Consider the following 26,660-nt stretch of genomic DNA (forward strand, 5'->3'; position numbering starts at 1 on the left):
TTTGTAAGTGGCCTGTCAACTTGCCTGCAACGGAATGCAAATTTCTATGTGGATGTAGCTTTTTTTTTCCGCCCCCAAACCCCAAACTAGAGAGTGTATTCATAGAAAAACAAAACTGAAACACAACAAAACAAAAACAATCAACATAGTATAGGAACTCCATAGCTGCCTTCAGATTCTCCACAATATTTGTTATTTTCTTGTACCTTTTGTGTCTCCTTTGTTTGATCTTGGCTCAGGGCCTTTCTGTTCTATCACCTGACAGGATTCACAGAGCTATTTCCAACCTTCGCCAGTAAAAATATTCAAATTGTATGCCTTAAAGAGTAATTGATTTCAGATTGCCTCTCCCCGGGGAGGGAGCTCTGATGAACTCAGTGAAGATTACTTCTTTGCAGCAGACTAATGTAGAAACCCAGCAAGACTCGCAGCCCTCTGATTTCTTAGCAGCGAGCCCCGGATGTTGAGTCCTACACTGCTCGCCTATTGGGTTGATGTATAGCTGAAAGCCATGAAATGCTGTGCAGACAAGCAAGGCCCTGCTGCTCCGAGGCAGGCAGAGTCAGACCCACAAACCTTTAGGCGAAAGCCTTGGCGTGTGGGATGCTGTGGGCTTGTCTCGTCGCTTGACTTTAGAGAGGATGAACAGCGCAGCCGCTGCACATCACTCAGCGTTCCCGTTAAGGTCCAGGGCAGTACGCTGTAATCCCACACACGAATATTTCTTCGGTGAGACATTTCTATTCGTCTCAGGAGGGCTAGATAAAGATCACAACAGCCTCGTTTTCACGGAGGTCGGTACCGTACACATCAGGCCCTGATCCCTGTACTTGTAAAAGGGGAGTGTTTGAAGATGTGTAACTCAGTTAAGGATTTTGGATGTGTGAGGTTACCCCGGATTACCTTAGCAAGGCTTATTAAACACCATCGCCTGCATCCTCATAAAATGAAGGCAGAGGCAGATTTAACACGGAGAGAAGACAGCATGGCTTCAGAAGCAGGTGGATCACCTCAAGAAACACCAGTAGCCACTAACAGTTGGATGAGGCAAGGGCTGGCTTGGCCCTTCCAGCTTTAGGAGTAACTGTAGCCCTGTAGACACCTTGACCTTGGCTTGGAAAGACTGATTCTGAACATCTGGCTTGCGTAACCGTGAGAGAATATACTTGTACTGTGTTAGCCTCCAAGTCTGTGTGGACTCGACACAGAAGCCACAGAAAACTAGCACAGTCAGGCTTTGCTGTTAAACAAGTGCCGGGAAAAGTCCTTTTTCTGATTCTGTGGACGCCTGTCTATATGGCATGCAAAAGCCTTTCAAAGTGGGGGCTTTGGCACTTAGTCACTTGTGGCATTCAGAGCGGGAGTGGTGGCACTTCTGTAAGCACCCACACTGGGGTGGGGTGGTGCATGCTGAAACATGTTGGGGTAAGGGGCGGATGTCTCCCCCATAGTGATTCGGGAAAGTGATTCAGAAGAACAATGTGTTTAACCTTGGAGGCACAAGGACATTTAGACTCAGTGACTCAAGAAGTAGCTGGGTGGGTGTCTGTTCTGCACAGGCACCCCTCAAGCCCAGGTAAATAAGCCCAGCTGAGAGAGTCTGGCTTGGGTGTAGTTTGGGCAAGGGCTAGGGCATCAGGAGATATTGGAAGTAGATTACTGCTATGGTTTGAATGTTTGTGTGCCTCCAAAATTTATATGCTGGATTTGGAACATACATGCTGGAGCCGTATGATGAATGTATGAAGCGGTCAGGGCTTTGGGAAGTGATTAGGTCTTAGCAATCCTCTTATTAAAAATGATTCTGAGAGGCACCTGGACTTTCCATTCTATCTGTTTTGACTCCTTTTTTTTGTTCTTGCTTTTCATCAGGTGAGAACACAGCAAGATGGCAACATCCTGAAATGACCAGGAGTCATTTCCTGGTGCCTTGATCTTGGGCTCCCCTGTCTCTCCAGAACAGTGAGTAGTAAATATCCACTATTTATACATAACTCAGGGTAAAGGATTTTTTTTTACAGCAGTACAAAGAGTAGGACATTTACAACCATAGAAAGTAAAAACACAAAAATCCAGAAAAATTGATACAAAAGCATAGCATGTACACGTGTGTTTGTCTGTGTGCATGCACGCACCTGCATGTTTGTTACCCCAACAATAGAACATTTTGGTGAGAAGTTCTAAGAAAACATATGGGAATGAGATGGGAATGATGGCTTAGGAAAAAAATATCAGTTCGATCAGGGTCAGCCAGACTAGTTGTAAGGCAAACCTAGGTGCTTGTCTTGAGCCAGAACAATAGGAGATTTGGCTAATACTCAATTTAAGATGGTTTACAGATGTCCCAGAGTATTTACTGCTTTGTACCCAGCTTTACCAGGAAACTGAGATGTGTTGGCCTAGCAAGAAAGAACTTCAGTAGAAAGAAGAGCACAATCTTTGGGGGATGGGGAGAGAGGTGCTGATACTATTGTTTATTCTCTATTTTAGGGTCCAAGTCTTTGTCATTTATTTTGGTTTGGTTTGAGGTCAACATTATTGATGACAAAATGTTCCTTGTATCATAAGACTATGATAAAATCCATCTATGGTGAAATTCGTTAAAATGACCACTCAAAAACTCCTTGTGTTTATCTGAAGCCTATTTAAAAAGTTATCATCTAACTTGAACGGCCAACTTTAAGCCTGGTTAGGTAAACTATGGTCGTGCATGCAATCAGATGTTTCAGGGCCATCAAAATCATGCTTATAATGAGTTTCTTCTCAAGGCCCAGAAAAAATGTTTATGCTGTAATGGTGCGTGTAAAAGACTGGCTGGCATACTGGTAATGAGTACACAGAAACAAACACAATAAAGGCTGTGCCTGGAAAACAATCTAGTGGGGACTCTATCAAAATATGAATGTGATGATCGCTCTGGCTGCTGAAAAAAAATGTGTTTTTTTTTTTTTTTAAATCATCTTTTAGTTATTCGGTTTTCCAGATTGATCATCTTCCTGTTTTACTGGCATTCCTTTGTCACTGGGAGGACCGGATAGTCCCTCTTGGATGAACTTGTACCTTACTCCCCAAGTCCTCCAGAAATGGTGATTGAGCCCAGAATATGTGAAGCAAGAGAGCCGTCACTAAGCTACATTTGTATCCCTGCAAATTATTATTTTTGAGACAGGCTCTAGGTAAAGCTGCCTTGAATTTGAGATCTTTCTGCCTTAGCTGGGATTGCAGGTGCACGACAGCACACCCAGATGGAGTTCACCCCCTTTAGTCTAGATTCAAAGTCCTTGGTGTTTCAAGAACAACAGTATCTTCAAAGACGAGTAAATGGTATTGTGTCACCAAGCCGGGCATGGTGGCATATGCCTTTAGTCCCAGCAGGGAGGCAAGGACAGGCGGATCTCCGAGAGTTCGAGACCAGCCTCATCTACAAAGCAAGTCCAGGACAGCCAGGGCTACACAGAGAAACCTTGTATGGAAAAACCAAAACCAACCAAACAAACAAAAAGATCTTTTACCCCCAAACTAGACTTCCCATTCTTCCTCCTAACCAGTCCTAAGGAGAACGGACCTGTTTCATAAAGCCAGGCTGGCAAGAGACCTCAGACTGTGGAGAATCGGTCAGGAGAATCGGTCAGAAGATTCGCACACTTTCATTATCCACAGAAGCCCTGTGGCTGCAGGATGAGGCTGCATGTAGAGCTGGGTGTGGGGAAGGATTGTTTGTTCCTCCTGCCTCACATTTCCTGTACTGCTTGCATCCGTCAAGATTCTTCTGCGCCTTTATCTCTTTCAGCATGCCTTCCCTGAACCCCGGGCTGGAGTAAGGGTCCTCCCTGCTTCCTCAACACCCCATGCAACGCTCTCTCCCTAGACTTACATGACCCCATCTCTCAGCCAGACTGAAAGAGAGACTATTTTTTAATTTATGATGCTTTTCATAACACCCAGAAAAAAAAAAAAAACCCTGGCAGATAGTAGGTGCTGAATAAATGTTTGTTAAATGAACCGAATAATTCTCTAAAACTGGGAGAGAAATTGTATTAATTTCCCAGGCTGCCATAACAAAGCAGCATAAACTGACAGTTTAGGGGTAAAAAGGTATTCTCTTATACTTCTTGCATCTAGGAGTCCAAAATTAAGGTGTTGGTGAGGTTGGACCCTCATAGAGGTGCCTGAGAGAAGGGTTCTCCTATGCACCTCTCAGCTTCAGGCTGCTGGCAGCTAAGACGTTCTTTGGCTTGCAGCTATACATCTGCCCCCCACTTCTGTCTTCATAGTGCTATCTCCCTTGAGTGTGTGTCTTCTGCAAATCTTTCCCGGGTGCAAGCTTGTAAGGACACCAGTTATATTGGATTTAGAACCCACCTTAACCTAGTTTGACATTATCTTAACCTAGTTTGGACTTTATCTTATATCTGCCAAGACCCTGTTTACAAATTAGTTTCATTCACAGAATCAGGATTAGGAGCTGAGCGTATCTCTAAGGAGGTCACATACCACATCAAGCGGGGACACCCGTCTGATGCACCAGCATAGCACCATCGCCCGAGCACGGGTGTCTCTGTGTGGCCAGATGAAGGAGTCTGGTTCAACATGTATCCATTAGGCACAAGGGGCTGGGGGCATGGTGACTCAAGCAGGTGGATCCAAGAAAGGAATAAACTGAGTTTCAGAAAATGGGCAACACTGGCAAGCACAGGACGTAGAAACCTGGGTTTGTTGGAGCAGAAGAGAAGTTCAGTGAAGTCTTCTGAACAACTTCCATTTTTTCCCCCAGGCTGTGGGACAAGAGTACTCATGGCGGTCTGCTCTGCACCTGGACCCAGATCTATACTGTCAGGGATTCTGGCACTCACTGGAGCCAGCAAGAGAAAAATCAAGGTGTGGATCTATAAAAGGAATCAACAGCAGTGATGATGACAACAACAACAACAAAACTAAACTGTGTTGACTTTGATGGGATCTCTGAGAAACACAGATGTGCAATTGTTCTAATCATCCATTTTAATTTCTGATAAAACCAACAAAAACAGATGAACTCTACCAGGTCAAATTCATATATAAGATATGAGTATGCAAACAGAAGAATAAGAAGGCATGTTGCTATTTTTCTCTGGAATTAGACTTTTAAGTGCTTAATTTATATGTAAAAGTTATCTCTGCACATGCAATACCTATGTGCATGTACACACATGCAGGCATGCATGTGTGTGTATGTATGTGTGTGTGTATGAGTATGAATGTGAGCCTCCGAGTGCCCAGATCCAGAGTGTAGTAGTCTGAGGACAACGTTTGGGAGTAGGTTCTTTCCTTCCACCATATGGGTTAAAGGGATTGAACTCAGGTCATCAGTCACCTCTCAAGACTGAAATGCTTAATTTACTATGCATTGGCGTCATGTGGCAATTTCGTCCTAGATAAAATCTCCCATCTTGGAGGAAAGGTAGTTAAGACACAGAATATCCTAAGGGAAGTGAAGCATTCTATCTGCAGGGAATCTCTTAAACTTAGGAAGAGGACAACTCAAAAGCCCCAGGAAGTCCCTGAAACTGAGCAGATTGTCTAGGTCCCTCCTTCTCTAAGATATATAAGCAGTGAGGACTGCTGAGAGATATTTTCAGGTAGCTTACTAGAATAAGCAGAGACCAGGCAAGAAGCAGAGACCAGCCAAACTACCTGAAAAAGTCAGACACTGACTGAGCTACCTGGAAGTTATACAGAAGCTTACAATTCTCAGATTTTGTGAGCTGTCACCCATGTTGGGGTGGGCTTTTGGTGATTCTGCTCCTGTAAGTAATTCTTAACCCATACTTCTGTAACTAAGCCCCATAAAACCTATTGGTTTAAGTTGGAATTGGTGGCATCTGTACTTTGGCCTATTGGCAATTCCCTATTTGGGGTGAGTTTGTTTACATCTCCCCAGAAATAATGCCACACAACCCTTGAGAAGGGTATTGATAATAACAGAATTGAAAAATCTCTGTAAATGAATGCCACTAAGGTAGACCGTTGCCACAAGCCATTCCTTCAAAGAGTTACTTTTCCTGATGTCTCAAATGAACAATTCATTGCTGAACTGGAGAAGGATGTCAGATAGGAGTTTAATTAATGCTTCTACCATAAGAAATTACGTTCTGCTCTTGTGATCTTTTCCTATGGACTGCTTGTTCAGGAATTCCAAGCATATGGAGGATTTTAGAGTTGGGTATAAGAGTTAAAGAAACAAATTAATGAGCTGACATGATCTTGATCTGGGATCACATCACTGAGTTCAGCTGAGTTGAAGTAAACATTGTAACCAAGGAGAAAGACCAGGAGGAGACATGCAGGAAGGCTCACCCTCAAGGAGGGAGCTGGGGAGTTGGGATGGATATGCAGTAACATTCCAGGGATGGCTGTTTATTTCCCAGACTTCTCCACAACAGATTGGGAATTTAAAAGTACAAAAAAAAAAAAGATAAGAATTGGACTTCATTAACCCCATCATGCTTTCACTCCTTACATGTATACTTTGGGTCTGCTTTGTTAACCAGGCGTATCTTTTGCAGTGCAGGCCAAAATAAATAAATAAATAAATAAGAAATAAAATAAATTTGTCCTACTAAAGGAGCTGGTCTTGACTGTGAGATATGTTCTGAACATTCCAGCCACAAGAATAATGAGCACTCGAGAAGTTTTCTTTTTGAGCAAGAGTTCAAGAAAAGTTTATACTGCCCTACCAACCAGCTTCCCCATAAAGCTTCAGCGCCCTGCTATTTGAAGTTAACTTGCTTGACCCCTGGTTTGTACATGAAACTAGCCAAGGAAGAGGAGAGGTAACACAGAAAACAGATTTTAAAAATCTGGTTTTGAACTATGCCTGGCATGCTGAAGCGTTTACTGCTTTAACACTTGGCAGTTAGAAACGAGGGTGGACTGAGATAGAGATGACCAGCTGGCCAGTTGCGTGTTGCCAACATTCCCCTCCAGCTACTTATTGGATTCGTCTTGTTTATGTCAAAGACTGACTCTGTCCCTTACTCTCTATCATGGCCAAGAAATGGAATGCTATGTGTTTTACTTAAGTGTCCTGGTGGAACTCAGCGGAGCAAAGGCCAATTCACCATCCTGATGAGCTGGCCCTGGGCAGGTGGTGCTGGGGAAAAGGCTATGAAGTTTCAGGACATTTGAGGCAGGGTCCAGTTTCCAGCTTACTACCCTCCAAAGCTGAAGGCCTGGGTACAGGTCCAAGACTAGGTTTTCAGCATGAAGACAGAGACCGATCACTCCAGACCAGTCTTCCTTTAACTCTAGGAAGTCTTGTGGGTAAACTGAGGATTGAAGTAATAAGTGATGACTGTAGAGGAAGTGGCCTCTTCTCATTGGGCAATAAAGAGACAAACAAACAAACACATGAAAGAAACTGGTTGGTTACTTTAAAAAGGAGCACTTGGAGGGGCTTTGCAGATACCAGAAGGGAGAATGGGAGTTGTGAGGGATGGTATGTGTGGATCACTCGGGATCCCATTAAAGAGGCGAATTCCACACGAACCTGTCGACACGAGTGTCTCCAGGCAGGGGCCTCTACACAGTGTAAATCTGAGAGAGCCACGGAGATTGTATCAAACTGCAGGGCGTGAATCCGAGTATTAAGGCCAGAGGTGTCTATTTCAGTAGTTGTCTGCTTTATTCTTATTTTTTTATTTTTTTATTTTTGGGGGGATTGGAACTCTTACTGGCCCGGAGCTTGCAAAGTAAGCTAGGCTGGGGTGGGGGGCAGGGAACCCCACGGATCTGTCTGTCTCCACTTGAGCTTACAAACACATGGCTTCTGGGGATCAAACTCAAGTCCTCATGTTTGCAAAGCAAGAGCTTTACCACAATCTCCACAAGCCCTTCCCTACCCTCTTTCTGTTACTCTTAAACAAGGGGTACACTCATGGAAGGAAGATGTTCACCTTTGAAGGGCGTCAGGGGGCCTGCCCTTTCCTTCCTTGATAGCTAGCTAGGGTAAACACCCACAGTTCCCATTTCAACCTCAGAGGTTCCTAGCACACCAAATGGGGGCCTCTTGAACCCAAGAATTCTGAACTCTCGTGTTGCACCTTCCTCTGAGCCCAGTGGCACCAAGGGGGAAGAAAGCTGGCCTGTCAGTGAGTTTTAAGTCAGTTTTGTGAATAGGGCTGGAAGCTTTTGTTGAGCAGAAAAAGATACGAATCTGTTCTATTGTATAATAAATTAAAATAAATTCCTCTCAGTGATGGCACCCCCACGGGGAAAGCAGGGTGGTTTAGGTTTACAGTTTTTAGCCAAAGTAGCTACTGCCTTTTAAAATCCTCTAGAGTCTTATTTTTCAGACCTCTCACTTGAGAATTCTCCCTAGACTCCTCACAGGCTTGTTCATCTAGAGCAGCTTCCGTGCACGCAGTACCGAGCATGTCTGAGACTGTGGGTCTGTGCCCCCAGCCTTTAGCCGAACCTCGCAACCACTGCGGAGCTGTGGCGGGACTGGGTTTTTCTGGGCCAACCTTCCTCCTGGTAGACCTCAGTCTTCTGGATCCTCCCGCCACAGTGAGAATGGAAACAACCACGCTCCAGGATGCCAGTGCTAAAATAACATCAACGAACAGCTACAACCACTTACTGTGTGTCCAGCGGAGCCTGTGTAAGAGTGGGAGAGAAACAGGCCGGTGGTGTAACGGGAGTAGAAGGTTAGGAAAGCAGACAAGAGCTAGGTTAGAGGGGAGTTCGCAAGCTGAATTCAAGGAGGGGGTTTGGGAATCGGTTCAGAGCTCGGGAGCCATGGCAGCTTTTGAGCAAGGCGTTGAATCTGTAGGAAGACCTTTTAGAAAGCTTTACTAGTAAAGTCGGTCCTGACAGGAAGGGATTCCAGTTAGAACCTGGTGGAGAAATGCAGAATTAACTGTCCATAGAGATTCCGAGTTACACAAGGGTAGGGAGTTCTGATGGCGAGCTGCTGATATTAACCACGTGTTCAACTTTTGTATTAACTTTATATCAATTAATATTTGCAACAACACAGCGAGGTGGGTGTTACCAAGCATCACCTTCTTTCAGACGAGGAGGCGGTGAAGAAAATGCTCAGTGATACCGGGCTAGGATGCTGCACGAGGAGACCTAGAAACAGAGTGGGGACTAGTTACCTTCCTTCGTTGCTCTGACAGAAGCAGCTCAGGACAGAAAGGATTTGTTCAGGGTCATAGTTAGGGGACACCGTCCATCATGGCGGGAAAGGTGTGGGAGCAGGGCTCTGTGGTGGCAGCTACACTGACTCAGAGAAAACTCTGGTCATAAACGCCGCTGAGTCGTGATTTAGAAGCCCCACCCCTCTAGCTAGGCCCCATGTCCGAAAGGTTCTGCAACCTCCTTAGACAGTGCTACTGACCCATTCAAACATAGGAGCCGGTGGTGGGGTGGTCTGCGGTCAGACCACAACACAAAAGTCTGGCTCAGAGCGCTGACGTCAGCACTGCCATCCCGGTGATTCTGAGATCTGGCCCGGGACTGTTGCTACCGCTTGACCTCATTGTTCACTATGTCTGTCTGTAGACTTTTTTTTTTCTTTTTTAATTTATACAGTATTCTTCCTGCATGTGTGCCTGTAGGGCAGAAGAGGGCACCAGATCTCACTATATGATTATACGATGGTTATGAACCACCATGTGGGTGCTTGGAATTTGAACTCAGGACCTCTAGGAAGAGCAGCCAGTGCTCTTCAGCTCTGAGCCATCTCTCCAGCCCCTGTCTGTAGACTTCTTGTTCACACGGCCTCCTTACCAGGTGTTAACTTCACAGACTCAGAACTCTCGCCAGTCCCTACGTCTATTTCAAAGGAGTCTTGTGAACAAAGGAAAAGATGACCATGAGGCAGACACGCTGTGAAAATGTCCCCAGGAGTGCCTACTGCATTCTAGCCGAGCAAGGAAGAGAACCAGGTTTTTCCACCCTTCGGCTTTTCGTTAGACACTGATGACGTTTCTCACCTGTCTTTGTTGGCCTTGGTTCAATGATTTTTAGAGTCGTTCACTTTCAAAACAGGAGAGCTGGAAGTCCCTGAATATCAAATTGCTCAGTATCTTATTGGTGTCAAAGTCATGGTTAGATGAAGAGAATTTACTGTAGACTCAAGCTGACTACATGCTTCATTTTTTTTTTCTCAAAGCTATTATGAAAGATCAACTAGCCTTTGGATCCTGTGGATGATCTAGGCCAACAGAACTTTGTAGAGAACAAAACTGACATGTTTTCTGTTGAGTTTCTTTTTTTAACACTTGTTCTTGTAAATTAAAACCCTGATGCAGTGTCACTCAGAAATTGACCTAATTAAAGCATGTTTAAATTAAGGCAATTCCATATAGGTTGTACGAACAATTTATATATATTTTTTCCTCATTGCACAACTTCCTTGTATAACAGTTCAAAGAAAATTCATTTTGGCTGGGACTGTAGAGTTACTCGTTTACTTTTTTTAAATGACTAATATACAAACACCGCAGTGTTTCAAGGAGTCCTGCTGTAGAAAAACAGAACTACCCTAACTAGACACATGACATTTACAGGCTACCATGTCATACAATGGAGCAGCCTAACATACATATTTGATTCTGTGTCAGTGTCAGCCGGCATTTACAGAGGCCTTGCCTAGATCTGTGTGATAAGGCCTGAGTGCTTAGGTGCATTGTCTGTGCTGAATTCTGTTGAATAAGTTGTTGACTGTTTCAGTAGGCTGACCTCTGGCTGTGCCCAGCTACACTCTACATCAGCAGATCAACCTATTGATTAACTGTTGAGTCTATTTTTAAGTTTAAACTTTGGCCAGGCAGTGATTGAAATGGATTTATTTTTGCAAGCAAGCAAGTAGATTATAGAGGCACACAACTTTAGAGAAGAACTATCAGGAAATCTTAAAACCATTTTTTTTTTTTTAATTCAGAAAGTTAAGCAAAGGCCATTTTTCGTATAAACATCTGTATCTGAGTAGTCGCACAATAACATTCTTTGGTTGTTGACATTTGAATATGCATTGGTAAATACCAGTTTTCTAAAAATATTGCTAAGATATGCAAGGTTAAAGTTATAAAACTCATGAAGTTGGCTTAAAACTTAAGTAATCTTTATTTGATTTAGTGTGAGTCTAGCTTTAATCGGAATTGATATTAGAAAGTAGGACATTTTTTATTTAAACAGGAGAGAAGGTTCATCAAATCCTGGAGGAAAAGTTTAACATTTGGGTCACTTGTCCTAATAATATTGGGTTTGTAGATCTGATACTTATTAAGAATTTACAATTCCATTTCTACTTAGGGTCTTTAAAAAAATTGATTTCAGAGAATCAGTCTTTAATCTTCAAAAACTAACCTTCCCCAAATCCACATTTCTTATTTAATTTTACATTACACTTTTTTTCTTTCTTTTTTTTTTTTTTTTTGGTTTTTTGAGACTGAGTTTCTCTGTGCAGCCCTGGCTGTAGATCAAGCTGACCTTGAACTCACAGAGATCTGCCTGCCTCTGCCTCCCAAGTACTGGGGTTAATGCCTGGCACGTTACACTATTGTTTATATATAAAATTGAGTCGGGTGCAGTATTCAGATGACTTGTAAAGATTTAGATGGTGTGTGTGAAAGGCACCTTCATCCTTCTGTCTCCGCACCGCCTCTAGCTGTAGTTACACCGAGTTCTTATTCTTTCTAGATGTTTGTACAGCTGTGTCCCTACAGGCAGACACTTTTAGGCCAGATCATGTCCACTCTATTTTCATAATAATGATAGTATAGTAATAGTTTCATATGGTCACTGATGATCATCTCCTACAAACCATTTGGAAGTAAATTGGCAGTGGAAGCAAATGGTCAAAGAGCTTCCAGCACAGAGTCTTTTCTGACCGTATGACTCCTGTCCACATCGTCCGTGTTTCAGGGGCATTTAGGAGACTTGTGCTCCAATCTTCCAGAGCCACAGGACGGTTTGCTGCTGTACCACATTATTTCCTGTGTGAATGTAAAGGATAAAATAAAACCTGATACAGTGGAGGTGGCCTGAAAGATGGAAAGGTTTTGGTAGACTCCGTTTTCAGCCTGTGTCATCTTTCTCCATCCCAGTCCAGGCGTCACTGCCCTTCCCCTTGATGATCAAGCTATGGCTTTGTGTGCATCAGGCAAACACTCTACGAAGATGCCACGTCCGCCTTCCCTACTCTTCTCTTCCTAAGTCTGTCGGATGTACATAGCTAACATTGTTAGTTAGGCTAAAGCTGGAGGATTATGAGCTGGAGGCCAGCCTGGGACACTTAGTGTAACCCTGACTAGAAAGCTAACACACACATGCACACACACACAAGCACACACACGCACACACACTTACAAGGCAACATTAAATAGTTGGGATGCAAGATGCAGAAAGATGGGGGTTTAATGCAATGTGGCAATTTTTACAGAATTAGCTAAATAAGTGCTATTTATTCATTTTCTTTCTAAAACCAGTGAGCTAGTAGATATATGGAGGGCAAAGGGCAGGAAGTGGCCTGTCAGCTTTTCCCAGTACTGAGCTGACCTCTGTGGCCACATTGTGTCTCCCCTTTAAAGAGGATGTGGAGGAGTGGCAGAGATCCAGAAAAAGAGGGAAAAATGTAATTAAGGCATGGAAAATAAGGGATATGAGGAAAGGCCAAAGAGCTGTAAGGCTACTAATTTAGAGAAGAAAAGGTCCAAGCGATTTGAAGGGTTTCTGTAAGACAGACATCGGTTCTTTTCTGTCCTCACAAACACCAGCAGCAGAGAGCTCCCAGTGCTGTGAGGACGTGTAGGGCTCCCAGTGCTGTGAGGATGCGTTAGGAAGGTGGTTTTCAAGGCTCACACTGGCAACTGAAGGAGAGAAGGCGTTAATGTAAAGCTGCAGTGCTTTACCGGGTGAAGCTCACTCATGTTCACGTGCCAGGAGAGTGTTCAACCAGCAGCTTTGGCGTTACTTTGGCAGCCATCTTCTTACTCTTGATTTAGTTGTTTACTTGGTAAGTGTAGAAATTAACAAATTAGTTAGTTAAAAGGGGTAAGTGAAAATTGGGATCACTGAGAGCTTTCTGAGACACGGTTTACGTTAGATGGGTTTTGGCTAATCCCTCGGCCTAATCACCACACCTTGAGGCTATGGTCTCAAGGGCAGCTACTAGCAGGCTGATGAACCCCAGCTCGGAGGATTGCATAGTGAAGCTGTGGGGATCTGCACCCGCAGGGCTCTTTGGCTACAGGAAAAGAAGTTGGGGCCACACAGAGGTTAGGAGGAGCCCCAGCCCGGGATGTGGTGGTGTCCAAGTCTGGGGAGAGAGGTGTTATCTACTTCTGTAAATAGTGTTGTTTGTCAGGGTCTCTGCTTCTTGACATTTTACATTCTCCTCAGGATGTGACTGTAATGTGGATGCTTCCTCTGTTGCTAAGTGAAGGCACACTCAGTGAGGACTTACACAAGACTCAGGACTTTATCTGTCATGTTCCTCTCCTTTTTTTTTTTTTCCTCTCCTCCTTTCTGTCATTATCACCACTGTTAATTTTCAGCTACGTTAGGAATGCAGAATATGTCTTGGGATTTTTCCATGTTGGCATATACAGCTCATTTTCTTAAAAAAAACAACAAACAAACAACTATTGCTTTTATAATTCCTTGGTACTTACATATTGTTATTTTCATCCTGTTTATCAACACTTAAGACTGGCAATCGTAGCAGAAGTAGGAAGAATAGTTGTCCCTGAAGGGGCCGTGTGGAGTCTTCTCAGGTGCCGAGATGCTAGCCTCTGTGTCACTCTAAGAAACCATCTATATTAGACCCCGACAAGTGACTGATTATGTGGAAGGACGCACATATTTAAAAGTCTTGTTTGTAGGCTGGACACACGGCTCAGTGAGAAAAGGGGCTTGTCACCAAGGTCAGTGACCTGGCCCAGGACCCACATGATGGGAGGAGCGAGCAGATTCCTACAACTTGCCCTCTGACCTCTATGCGTATGCTGGGGCACACGCCTACATGTGCCTGCAGGCACACCCACACACCTCAGTACTTAATAAAATATCATTAAAAACTCGTGTGTGCTCTACATACTTTATTAGAGGTAAGTTATTGCTCAATGCAAAAGTTTAAGCAAACATGCTAAGATATTTATGGGTTAAATATGCTATATTTAATTATATGTCTAAGAAGTGGGGCAAGGAACACAGCAGAGGGGAATAAGGGAGGGAAGTAGGTAACATTCTTTTCAAGCACCTCTTACCCGGTAAGCAGACGATATAATGTCTCCGTGAAGTGGATATGATTGTGAGGAGATAGCACAGGGTAAGTAAATTCTTACTTACACACACACACACACACACACACACACACACTCACTCAGCTACTCTGAAATTCTGAGTTCAACTCATAAAAGAGGCCAGTTCAGCAGGGGTAAAGTCCAGAGTCTGAGTGAGTTGCCCGAGCTCACATTTCCTCTAGGTGGTGAGCCCACAGATCTCCTCTCTGGGTGCTCTTCTGTGCACAACTTCCCTCTTTTCTACTCCATTATCTAAGTGTTTAACAAGCTTTTAAAAAAGACTGTAATGTGCTTTAAAATGAGACGCTACTGGAGAAACTGCTAGAAATTTCAAACATTTAACGTTCACAGAAAGCTGAGCTAAACTACTTTAGAGTCTGGGAACTTCTTTTAAATTGGCCTCAGAACAACTAGAAAATTATATGGCTTTGTAGAAAATATGAGGTTTTAAATGTCAGACATATGTATGAGAGCTATGGACTGTCCTTGTTTTGAGATTCAAAGAGGGGGTGGCTGGGGCAATTTAGGAATTATACAAGTCTATATATATATATTCATATTATTTTGGTTAAAGAGAAAAGACTTTCTTTTTTCCTTTCTTTCTCAGCATCTTTCCTTAATCTAAGTTATCTGTTCTATAATTTTCTGTCTTTTAAAGATTTATCTTTGTTGTGAGTTATGTGTGTATGTTTATGCGTTTGAGCACGTGCTCTGTGTGTGCGGGTGTCTGAAGAAGCCAGAGGAGGATGTCAGAGCCCCTGCCTGGAATTACAGCCAGCGTGGGTATTGGCACCAAACTCAGGTCCTCAAGAGCACTAATAAGTGCTGTTAACTGCTGAGCTATCTCCAGTAACACTTTAAATCAAAACAGCAGCAGCAACAACCAAACCACTCTTTTCTTTCATTTTTCTGCCACGGGTAATTTTTCCCGACTTTTTATTACCAAGTCGTGTATGTTTTCATTGTAACTCTGTACTGGGTATATGACAATTGTTAGATTTGCTTACTCACTCTTCAGAAACTGGTAATTGTTCAGTAACGACAGGAATGCAGCGAGAGCGCTCACTCCCAACACAGTCAGTTGACTCCCGTTGTGGAGTAACTCTGCTCTGAAAGGTGATGTGTTCAGAACCATACAGCTTTTAACCTACAAGAGCACGCGTGTATCCTAGAGATTCAAGCAGTCTTAGGATGTCAGCCGTGGGGGAGAGCAGATTTTTATACGAGGAAACAGAGTTCCAGGGCTCTTTATTTCTCTAAGTCATTGATGGAGTCTGTACCGGTTACAGATGGAGTCTGAAGTAGAGTTGGAGGTCTGATTTTAATTTATGCAAAATTGGAATGCATGCTGGACCCACTTGTCATTTAGTTTGTAAGCACAGCATCAGTGGCAACGCGAAAGAGGAATGAAAACACAACCTGCTTCGTCTAGAAACTCAGGTGCATGATGGGCACGGGGCCAGGTTAACCGTCTGCCCAGCCTCCTGGGAAAGGCCTTCAGAGTTAATAATAATAATAATTGTTGTTTGTAGAGTGGACCCTAATAAAAGGCACAGACCTACATTCTTCTCTGACAGAAATACATTCTTACCGACTGGAAGGTATGTCTTTACAAGCCAAGCCAAACCAAGCCAAACCAAACCAAACCAAACCCAACCCAACCAAACCAAACCAAACCAAGCCAAATCAAACCAAGCCAAAGAAACAAACAAGAAACAACTGCACTGAAGAGCAAGCGAGCTAAGGCTAACTTCACATCCATCGTTTTTAATTTTTCTAATGATGATATATCTGCCAAGTTCAAATGTAGTACCTGATGCAGAAATCACTTTGTCCAAGGGAAGGGAAGGGAAGGTAGAAATATATTTTGAAATGTTCTTTCTGGAAAATAGTTTGTAATACGTATGCCTGGATGAGGCGTGCTGTTCTCTTCCCTAGACAAGACTCTTGTCTTATTTCTCTTTTCCTGATTGCAAACGTAATAGATTAGCACAGAAAATCTAAACAATAGAGAAAAACGTTAAAGACAAAAGCAATCCTGATTTTTCCAGCCAATGCCAACATTTCAGCAAACACCCTCCTGGATAGCTTTCTGTGCATATATGTTATGCACACTCTGCGCGTTTTGTTTATGTGTGTATAGGTAGCTGTGTATGTCATTTTAACGAAGACAATATCACACACTTTTTTTTATTTTTGTAATTTTGCCTTGTTATTCAGCCATCTGCACGGAGACTTTCTTTAATAAGTATTAAGTCCTGTTTAACAGGAGCAGCCTGCTGTGTATATGCAAAATGGGAATTTAATTGATCCTCGGCTAGCAGATATTAAATTGCTTCTAGTATAGGGTTGTAAGAGCAAGGCTTGACTTAGCATTCTTATAGGTCTCTCTTTCCCTCAGGAGCGCATCAATAAAACAGGCCAACTGTGGTAGTCTGGTTCATGTCCCTGGTTTTCTTTCAACAAAACAAAACAAAGCAAAAAAGAAAAAAGCACCATTTTTCACTGCTATTGACATTTGATAGTAAAGAGCAGTTTTTTGTTTTTTGTTTTTTTTTTTTCAGTATACTGTCTTGAAAGTCTTCACATATCCAAAATCAATATAATAGAGCCTTTGTTTTGGCAAACACATGCCAGATGGTCTTAATGAGCAGGATGAAGTGGATGTGAAGATAATGATAAAGTAGGCAAGACTGAGTTTTTCAAATGTTTGCCAAGCAGTGGGAGGGGGAAAAAAACCCTTCTACCCCCATACATACAATATTTTGGGACTATCTAAACTGCAGCACTCATTTGATCTGACTTCTATTCTCCTGTATCTTTTCAGTTAAACTATTAGCTCTCTGAGGGCAGAGACTGTGCTGCAGTCTTCAAGGATCCCAGGGTGCCTGTCCTTTAATGACCTGTAGGATTTTCCCATTTGCTTTGTCCCCGAGTCAGCAGCTCCCACCTCCCTCCTTCTCCCTAGTAGTATTTGCCCAGGGCAAACAAACAGGGAGTTTTCGAGGAGCATTGTGCAATGGATGTTAAATTACCCTGATTTAACTCTTGGCTCTCTGTGACCCAGGACAAATCCTTTAATTCTTTCTGAATTCTAATTCCCTCCACTATAAAGTGGAGGTGATGGATTCTACCTTAGAAAGTGTTGTTTAGATTGAAGGTGCTTGTGTTTTAAGGCCATTAGCAAGACACCCACTGTAACGCGTGATAAATGGTAGTTACAAGCTAATAGTTTTCAAAGGTACAAGATATCCATATTTATATATGGATATGTCACTGGCTATTTTTTTACCTTCTGCTTTAGTGAGCATAATAACTTCTAGATTGAAAGCAACAAGAAACTAAAAGGCAATGAAGATTAAGGGCTAAGACTCTCAGTAAAATCAATTTGGAACATAGGTTGATGGATGAAAATTAGGTTTTTATGTTCTCAAACCTGAAAGAGGTGTCTGGAGAATTGAATTGGGGGAAATGGGATTGGATTAGGTAATTGGAATCATAAGAGCATTTTATTAGGGTAAAAAAAAATAACTTTAGGTAGTCTGCAGCATAAAGTGTCTCCTCATACGACTCCAAGGAATAAAAACAAAACTGAAAATGTAAAAGGTGAGCGATGGTAACCTTTGCTCTTTCGGAATGCCAGCTTGCGTGAGGTCCCAGGCTTCTCCTTCTGCCTGTCAGCTAATGTGGCTGAGCTTATTTCCCACCCAAGTCAGTCTTAAAGACGCAGGAATGCCTTATGGTCTGGGTCACTAAGTTTGGACGAGGTTTCCGCACTAATCTGCTGCTGGGGATGGCACAGGAACACACGATGCCACCGTGGCACTTTCTTCCAGCGTTCTCTTTCCTCCGCCTGAGTTTCTGCAGTAGGGAGCCCTTACACAGCAAGCACCCTCTGAAAACACGCAGAACTGGAGGCATCCACACAGAATGAGCACTCTAAACTTTTAGTCAAAGATAGCTTCCTTTGAAAGGCAGATTTTTATTTTATTTTATTTTTTTTTAAGGTGAGAAAATGTATGCTCTAGGGGACCAAGGAAATCTCCTCATCCAAGAAAGCAAAAATACATCTCTTCCCTCGCCTGCAAGGAAGCCAGATCCTGACTTATTTTTTGTTAACGACTCAGCAGAAACACAATGCTCCATTTCATAGAGGCTTATTATGACACAATAACAGAGCTATAATTTCCGTCTCAATGAAGGGCTTCCCTTGGCATTAGGCCTGCTGACCTCATTGTCCGTTAGCAAGACTGCTGCTTCAGACACGGGCAAATACCTTCATGTTTGTACCTTCTGCGTTCTTTTAACGAGTGCTTTTATAAATGGTTTCGCAGCTGTTGTTACTGGCAGTGGTTGGAGGGTGCGTGTGACTGGACTTCTTGTGCCTGGTGGGGACATGAGATAGTCCATAAGCAACTAAGAGTGAAGGTTGCCACCCACTCTGAGGCCAAGGCGGTTGTAAAATCAATTTAGAGCACAGGGGACCTTTTCTTGTTGCTATCATTCACAGAGACCTAAATAATGTTCTCTCTCTCTCTCTCTCTCTCTCTCTCTCTCTCTCTCTCTGGCTATGTAGAATCTAGCCATTCTCGACGTTGTTTGGAAGTTGTAGCCAGTTAAGTAAATGTTTCTGGAAATGGCTCTAAAGCTAGAAACACTGCTTGTTTTTGTTTTTTTTAAAGCTCCCCCCACCCCCACCGCCGCCAGAAGCCTTTGGACTCCATGTCCCATGGCTATCTCTCATCACCATGGACCTTTGCTCTAGGACAGTGTAAAGGTTTTGTAATTCTTGCTTCCGGAAGGGCAACAACCTGTACTCTCACACGTAATACTCTCCTCCCATTCAGACAGGCATGACTGCGGTGTACTGGTGTCCTGCAATCCCAAAGGGCATGTGCCGGAAGGGGAGAAGGGGGAAGCTCTTTACTCTCAGTGCCAGTAAGAGCTGGGCCGCAGCCTTCTATCCAACAGCAAAGCAAAGCTGAGCAGTTAGTCATCTCCTCCCTTCGTAGTCTGATCTGACCAGGCACATAGCCACTGCTTCCAAACACTTGCCTTTTTTTGCTTAGAAACTGGAAGGGCGGAAGGAGAGACAATGTTTTTATGCTGACTGTAAGTACAAACGTTCAGTGAGTGCTCTCTCTGGACCAGAGACTGTTCAAACCCTGTAAATGTTACCTTTCTTCATTCTTACATTAACTATCGAGAAGATGAGCTTCCATAGCTATACGAAATCAAAGTCTTTAGGGGAGGTCTGGAAACTTGGCCTCAGGTTACATATTAGCAGAGGCAAAGCTAGGGCGTGACCCTGCTGTCATGCCAAACCTGCACTTAATGTTTTTTCCTTAATTCTCCAGAAATTTATCCAACATATTTTGGTCATATTCCCTCACCTCCCTCGTCTCCTCCCAGGTCCACCCCCATCTTCCTATGTACCTAACTTTGTGTTCTCTCTCTCTCTTAAATCTATCAAGTCCAATTTGTGCTATTCAAATTTTTTTGGGTGTAGGGCCTTCCTTGGATCTGGTTGATCAATCAATGGTCACATGCTTGAAGAAAACTCTTCTCACCCCTAGCCCCCAGCCTCTGTATCAAAGGCTAATAGCTCCATGGGACTCTAAGCCTACGCTTTTAACCACTGTGCTATACTGCCTCCCTGTGTTAATGCATCTTTTCTCTTTCTCCCCAGCTCTGTGGAAGATAGAAGAAACTGCAGATGCCTGCTAATAACGTGCTTTATAATAGTATCTATGCTTGTCATTTTACCTAGAGTGTATCGTAGTGTTGTATTAATTACTATGTTAACAAATGAAGCAGCCAGGAAACTTAACTAGGTTGGAGAAAATTCAGGAGTTTTGATCTCTGAAATACTGTCGCAGCTACCTCGTTCTGTTGGTCTGGTGTCTGCTCCTGGTTTGCTGAAGCAGTCTTTTGTTTTGCACGAACAATTGTCATGGAGAAATATCAGCTTGAGGGAAAAGTTCACACAGTGCCTTCTACTGGCTCTCCTCCTTCCCTCCCCACAACCTCCGGTCCTGGCAGGAGCTGTTATTTCGAATGAATTTGATTGAAGGAGACAGGAAGCCCACATTTATTTCTTTTTTTAAAATCTATGAAGCTTAAATGTCTTTAAGAAACCCTGGCGGTATTCTTTGGTTCCGACAGAAACCTTCAGAGGAAAGAACAGTGCTGCCACGGTTGAAAGAGAGGTAGAGAGCATTGACACCATTGCTTCTGTGTGGGGGCATTCTAAAGGGCTCAAAACACCGACTGATGGGAATTTCCAAGATTGTGTAGTTCTCTAACAGAGACATCTCATTTAGGGTCGCTCTAAGTTTCTTTGACTACTCACTTTTCAAAATTGCCTCTGGGATGTAGGACCCATCCTTAGGCTGAGCTTTCTCTTGACTCCATCCTGTGTGTGATGACTCCTCTGTGCCCTCAGACCACAATTTCTGCCTACTCCCCAGGGCTTCCATTAGAGCATGTTTCCTGCTGGAGGCTGTCAATCTTCAGTGTTCACAGCACTCTCTTCAGTTCTGTGATTATTGGTGACACAAAGGGAAAAAGCTTAAAGGAATCAAAAGGACACCACCGTCTCCGCTATGATGAAACATCTCAGGGTGTTCGTAGAGGTAATTCCAGCAGAGGTCAAGCGTATGCCTGTCTTTCAGAGCCAAGTCTAGGTTTGAGGACAAGGTAAAGGTATTTATCCCCATTGCCTTGTATAATAGACTCATGGAGTCAGGTGTTCACATGTTTCAGAAAATGTACAGTAGTTCTTTGTTGTCTGTCTGTGGCTTAATTTGTTGCACGGTGAATCAATAGATTTCCCTGTCACAGTACGTGACTCATTTTATTGTGATAACAAATGAGGATGCCATGCCATACTGTCCGGGGTGTAGCAACACAGCGTTTGAAAACCGTTGATTCATACCTGAGCATAAATCGCAGTGAAAAGAAGAGCAGAATGGAAAAGAGCTGAAATGTATCTGGAGTTGCTTGCCCAACCAATGGTCCTATAGGACCACTTGAAAGATGACTTTGCCCTCCTCTTTGTGGGGTGATAATGTTAGGTTTGTTCTGAGTAACACCCAGATTTGGCCAAGAATTCCTGTCAATCCTCGTAGCTTGATGATTCAGAAGCTATGTAGAAAACAGTGCTGGATACATGTACTTGAAAGCTGTCTCCTGCTTGGTACGGAGAGAGCAGAGTGCTTCCTTGTAGCTGGAGAAGTATGTGGTGTTACCAGGAGACACTTAGACACGTGCAGTGGCTCCAGGCCCCAGTGAGAACAGGCATATTTACCCTTTTCTTGTGTACATTAATTCAGGAACTAGGCTGGAAATGTTCTTGTTTTTCTGTGTAACAGAAAAGATCTAAAATGGATCTCTTTAAAATACTACAGAATTCATGCTCCTAAGGATTCTTCGTATCACAGGCAGATGTAAAACCTGAGTGGCTTTGGGGAGTGGTCTAGAGAGAAAAGGGAAGAATAAAGTGCACACATTTCATCAAGTGAGCCCATGCTAATGTTTTCATGCAAGTGATGTGTACTGTTCGGCCAATGGCTGTAGGAGATAGAGTAAGGATAAAATGCGGTGACTGTACTCTAGAGTTTATACTCAGTGAGACTGACAGCATGTGGCGTAACGGTTGGTGTATGCTTAGAACGCCAGAACTTGGGAGGTGGATGGAAGAGTCAGGAATTCAAGGCCTGTCTTGACCACATGGCATGTCTGAGGAGAGCCCTGTTATACCAGATCTGTTTTTCATTTTTAGTCTCTCAAGGCGAACAACAACAATAATAAAAGACGGATTGTGTCCTTCTCTTCATTTCTTTCTTGTCATGAAACATGCTCAGGCAAACTCTCTGCAGATGAGCGACAGGCATACGGAGACAATCCAAGGCCATCCTAAATCCCCGACAGCAAGCTGACCCTGAACATGTGAGAAGCATATAAAATTGGGATCACTAGAGGTGACACCATTGAAAGAGCAGAGCTTTCAAGGTTTTCTTTGGAAGCATCACACATGGTTTATTGGCGTCAGGAAGGGACGAGCCTGACCATGCAGGACTTGGCTTTTCGGAACAGTGGTGATAAGAACACACAGGACACCGTACAGATCACAGGAGTTGGGAAAAGAGAGATAACTGCAGATGAGCTCTAGCTTGTTGGCCTGGTGTCCAGCAGAAAGGCGCAGCTTGATAGGAAGCTTGAGTTTGTGACGTAGTAATTAGAGAGCAGTAGAAATGTGGACCTAGAGCTAACGTACTTCACAGACTTTTTGCTTTCAAAGCATCATCTGAGGGAACAAGACCCAGAATGAAAAGCCCACTGGTAGATCAAGGTACAGTCTCTTAGGTACTAGGACAAGAAAGGAGAGGAACTGTCAAGAGGGACAGTGGGAGAAGGGACACCAGAGTCAGAGAGAAGGCAGGGAACTGTCCAAGGGAAGACCCCCCAAAACAAGCTGAGGATAGTTTGAGATAGGAAGACAGGCTGATAGGATTGAGTATGGATCTGATTGCTAAGATGTTAGCGTCATTGAGAAAAAAATGTTTCAGTCTGCATATGTTTATAGGTTTGAAGCCATGTTTCAAGGACTAAATTGAGATTAATGAAGTAGTGGGAGAGGTGGCAGATTCCAAAGAAAAGAGGTGAGTAGCTGAAGGCTAAGAGAAAGCATTTATATGATTTGAACAACTGTGAAGATATACGGGTGGTGGTTGGAATGAGGATGGCATGAGAACTGCTCCCAGTGTGTCTTTCTGCTTCTGGGATACCTCACTCAGGATGATCTTTTCTAGTTTCCACCATTTGCCTGCAAATTTCATGATTTCCTTGTTTTTAATTCTGACTAGTATTCCACCGTGTAAATGTACCACAGTTTCTGTATCCATTCCTCAATTGAGGGACATCTGGGTTGTTTCCATGATATATACTCACTTATAAGCAGATATTAGACATATAATATAGGATAAACATACTAAAATCTGTACACCTAAAGAAGCTAAGCAAGAAGGAGGACCTTGGGAAAAATGCTCAATTCTCATTCAGAAAGGCAAATGGGACAGACATCAGAAGATGGTGAAAACAGGGATCAGGACAGGAGCCTACCACAGAGGGCCCAGGGGTCTTTTCTGACACTGATACTCCAACCAAGGACCATGCATGGAGATAACCTAGAATCCCTGCACAGAGGTAGCCCATGGTAGCCCAATCTCTAAGTGGGTTCCCTAGTAAGGGGAACAGGGGCTGTCTGTTCCAACTCAGTGGCTGGCTCTTTGATCACCTCCCCCCCCCCAGGGTGTGTGTGTGTGTGGCCTTACCAGGCCACAGAGAAAGACAATGCAGCCACTCTTGATGAGATCTGATAAGCTAAGGTCAGATGGAAGGGGAGGAGGACCTCCCCTATCAGTGGACTGGGGGAGGGGCATGTGAGAAGAGGGAGGGAGGGCGGGATTGGGAGGGGACAAGAGTAGGGACTACAGCTGGGATTCAAAGTGAATAAAATGTAATAAATAAAAAATTATATTAAAAAAGAAAATAAACTCAATATTGCTTTTTTTTTTTTTTTTAAAGAACTGCTCCCAGGAGAGGCAGGGGGTGGGGGAGGGGAAGAATTGAATTGAGAGTATGTAACACAGGCTCCACAGGAATGTTTGTGTTCTGGGTTTTCTGTGGAGGCATGTGTCTCCGCCTGTATTTCTCATGCTTTTTCTTTTTCTGTTTGTTTCCTTTCTTTTTCTCTGTTTATTTGCCTGTTTGTTTTCTAAAGAGAGGGAAAGAGGGAAAGCATGGAGTTGGATGAATCGGGAGGCGAGGAGGATCTGGAAGGAGACGAGGGAGGGGAAATCATAACCAGAACGCATTGTATAAGAATCAAATTATGGCCAGCTGTAGTGGTGCACACCTGTAATCCAGCACTCAGAGAGGCAGATGCAGGTGGAGCTCTGTGAGTTTGAGACCATTCTGATCTACAAAGTGAGTCCAGGACAGCCAAGGCTACACAGAGAAACCCTGTCTCGAAAACCCAAAACCAAACCAAAACAAAACAAAAAACCAAATTATTTTATAATTTATCTTTATTTTTTGTGCATTGGTGTTTTGCCTGCATGTATGTCTGTGTGAGGGTGTCAGATACCCTGGAACTGGAGTTATAGGCAAGTGTGCACTTCCATGTGAGTGCTGGGAATTGAACCCCAGTCCTCTGGAAGAGCAGCCAGTGCTCTTAACTGCTGAGCCATCTCCCCCAAATCAGTTTTCAATAAAAAATGTAAGAACATATTAACTAAGAAATTATTTCCAATTTGTTTAATAAAGCATTTTAAATTTCTTTTGTTTTGTTTTTTTGTTTTTTTAAAAGAAATTAGGTTTCTAATTCCTCATTTTTTTAAGGTAGTTCCAACACTCCTGAGTTTGCTTTTGAAAATGCTTTACCAAAACATCTGAGCAATATATTATTATTCTGTGACAGGGGAAGCTAAATGTGGATGAAAAGTCGAAGGACAAACAGGGAAGGAACATTCTTGAGTTGCTTTCATGTCCTCTTGGCAGGAAGTGAGCGGCCACCCCCAAACCCTGCCCACTTCTGGCCTCTTTTCTCTCTGCCCTGGCATAGAAAGCTGCTGTTTGAAAGAACAGGCTGAGGAACTGAGGGCTCTGAAGGAAAGCTGCTTTGATCTCAGTTGGACTGACCGTTGACCCTTGGACATTTGGATCATGTCCCGTGGAGGGTCCTCGGTTCAAGATGGCATCCGGTCAGAGAAAAAAAAATAGCCCGTCTCTGTACTTGCGGCCCTCGCAGGTTGCCTCACTTCACCAGACATTCTAGAGCATCCTACTGACAAAGAAGCCTCCCAAGTCTGACCGGGGGTTCGGGATGAAGTCGGTTTTCTTTGGAACCGTTTGATCTCTTCAAAACACTTCAAGGAAAACCTGTTGGGTACTGGAGCCCTGATGAGAGACGGCGAGGCTTTGGGAGATGCTCCAGGTGGTTGGTTCACTTGTCAGGAGTGCTTGTCAGGCAGGCAAGGGTCCCTGGGCCTGAGCACAGAACTCACGGAAAAAGCAAAACTCTGAGGGTGAGATCCCAGCACAGGGAGGAGGCGACCAGCAGATCCTTGGGGCTTGCTGGCCAGCTAGCCTCATCTACTTGGCAGTTTCAGGCCTGTAGGCCTGTGGGAGAGAGACCCTGACTCAAAAATAAAAAGGTGGATGGTGTTTGAGGAACAAGATTGGAAGTTGTCTTCCACTTGCATATTTATTCAGGTGCGAGCATACACACACACACACACACACACACACACACACACAGACACCAAACAAATACTTAAAAGTGTGGTTTCTTTGTTGATGAAATATCTTCATGACTTAAACAGATGATATGTTAACTTTGTCTTCCTAGATACTATCACTTCATTTATTTATTAAATTCTGATTTTTTTTTTTTAACTTTGAGAGGCAAAAATTTAAGCCGTGGGAGAGGGGGGACTGGCTCTCAGATATATGTGTGTGTGTGTATGGAAGCCATTGTGAGAAATTTATAATTTTCCATAAAAATTCCAAGGAAATCTCCTGCCCCCGGTAGTATGCATGAAGCCAAGCCACTTTTTGAGGACTTCTCAATCGCAGACATTTAAGGAGGGGTCACCTAAGTGTCAGAGAGACAGTCCGTATCATTCAAATCAGCTCTTCTAGACCTCTATGACTCTATGACTCTGGGAGTTGGTCGTGATGCCGAGGGAGGTTCTGTGATTCCTCCGGCTCTTTGGACTTCCCTCACCCTTAGTGAGGCAGCTGCTGGTATCAAGCCAGACTATGTCTCCATTCCTGTGTGAAAAAGAAGGAAGAACCCCAGCTACAACCCGCTGTAAGTACTCAGCAGCTAGTACTGAAAGGAATCTAAACACGGACGGGCCAGCTCTGAAGTTCTGGCACTTTGGGGATTAATCTCGACCGCTTAATTATTTGTGTATATCCATTCCGCATGCTCACATCTATCCGTTTGAGTCTGTGGTCCTCCTGAATACATTCCAGTGAAAAGTCTTCCTCACAAAAAGGCCTCGCTCTTCAGGATGTCTACAGCCACCTTTCCATTTTTTGAACGTCCCCTTCCTTTTTCCCGGGCTAAGCTCGGGGTATAGATGTACAGGAAACACCTGAGGTCTCAGTATGGAAACAGGCAATTTCATTTCTGCTCCTGCAAAACTGAGCATATGATAATAAAGCCATCCACTTATTCACTGCTCAGAATGTACAGCATGCCTACATTCATTAGCCTCGCACCGTAAGTCTCAACAGGTCAAAGTTGGTATAAAAATATACCTCTCTCTCTCTCTCTCTCTCTATATATATATATAT

The 26,660-nt window shown here is 43.5% G+C and overlaps 2 long non-coding RNA genes across 2 annotated transcripts; both read left to right on the forward strand.

Annotated features, from left to right (window-relative positions):
- The first annotated feature begins 1,873 nt into the window (after positions 1–1,873).
- On the forward strand, positions 1,874–6,461 carry LOC132647977 (uncharacterized). Its single transcript, XR_009586302.1, has 2 exons — positions 1,874–1,962; positions 4,775–6,461. It is a non-coding gene; the product is annotated as an uncharacterized LOC132647977 (long non-coding RNA).
- A 12,699-nt stretch (positions 6,462–19,160) lies between these two features.
- On the forward strand, positions 19,161–22,122 carry LOC132648073 (uncharacterized). Its single transcript, XR_009586449.1, has 2 exons — positions 19,161–19,403; positions 19,981–22,122. It is a non-coding gene; the product is annotated as an uncharacterized LOC132648073 (long non-coding RNA).
- The last annotated feature ends 4,538 nt before the right edge of the window (positions 22,123–26,660 follow it).

The sequence above is a fragment of the Meriones unguiculatus genome, chromosome 15 (assembly GCF_030254825.1).
Source record: "Meriones unguiculatus strain TT.TT164.6M chromosome 15, Bangor_MerUng_6.1, whole genome shotgun sequence".
NCBI lineage: Eukaryota > Metazoa > Chordata > Mammalia > Rodentia > Muridae > Meriones > Meriones unguiculatus.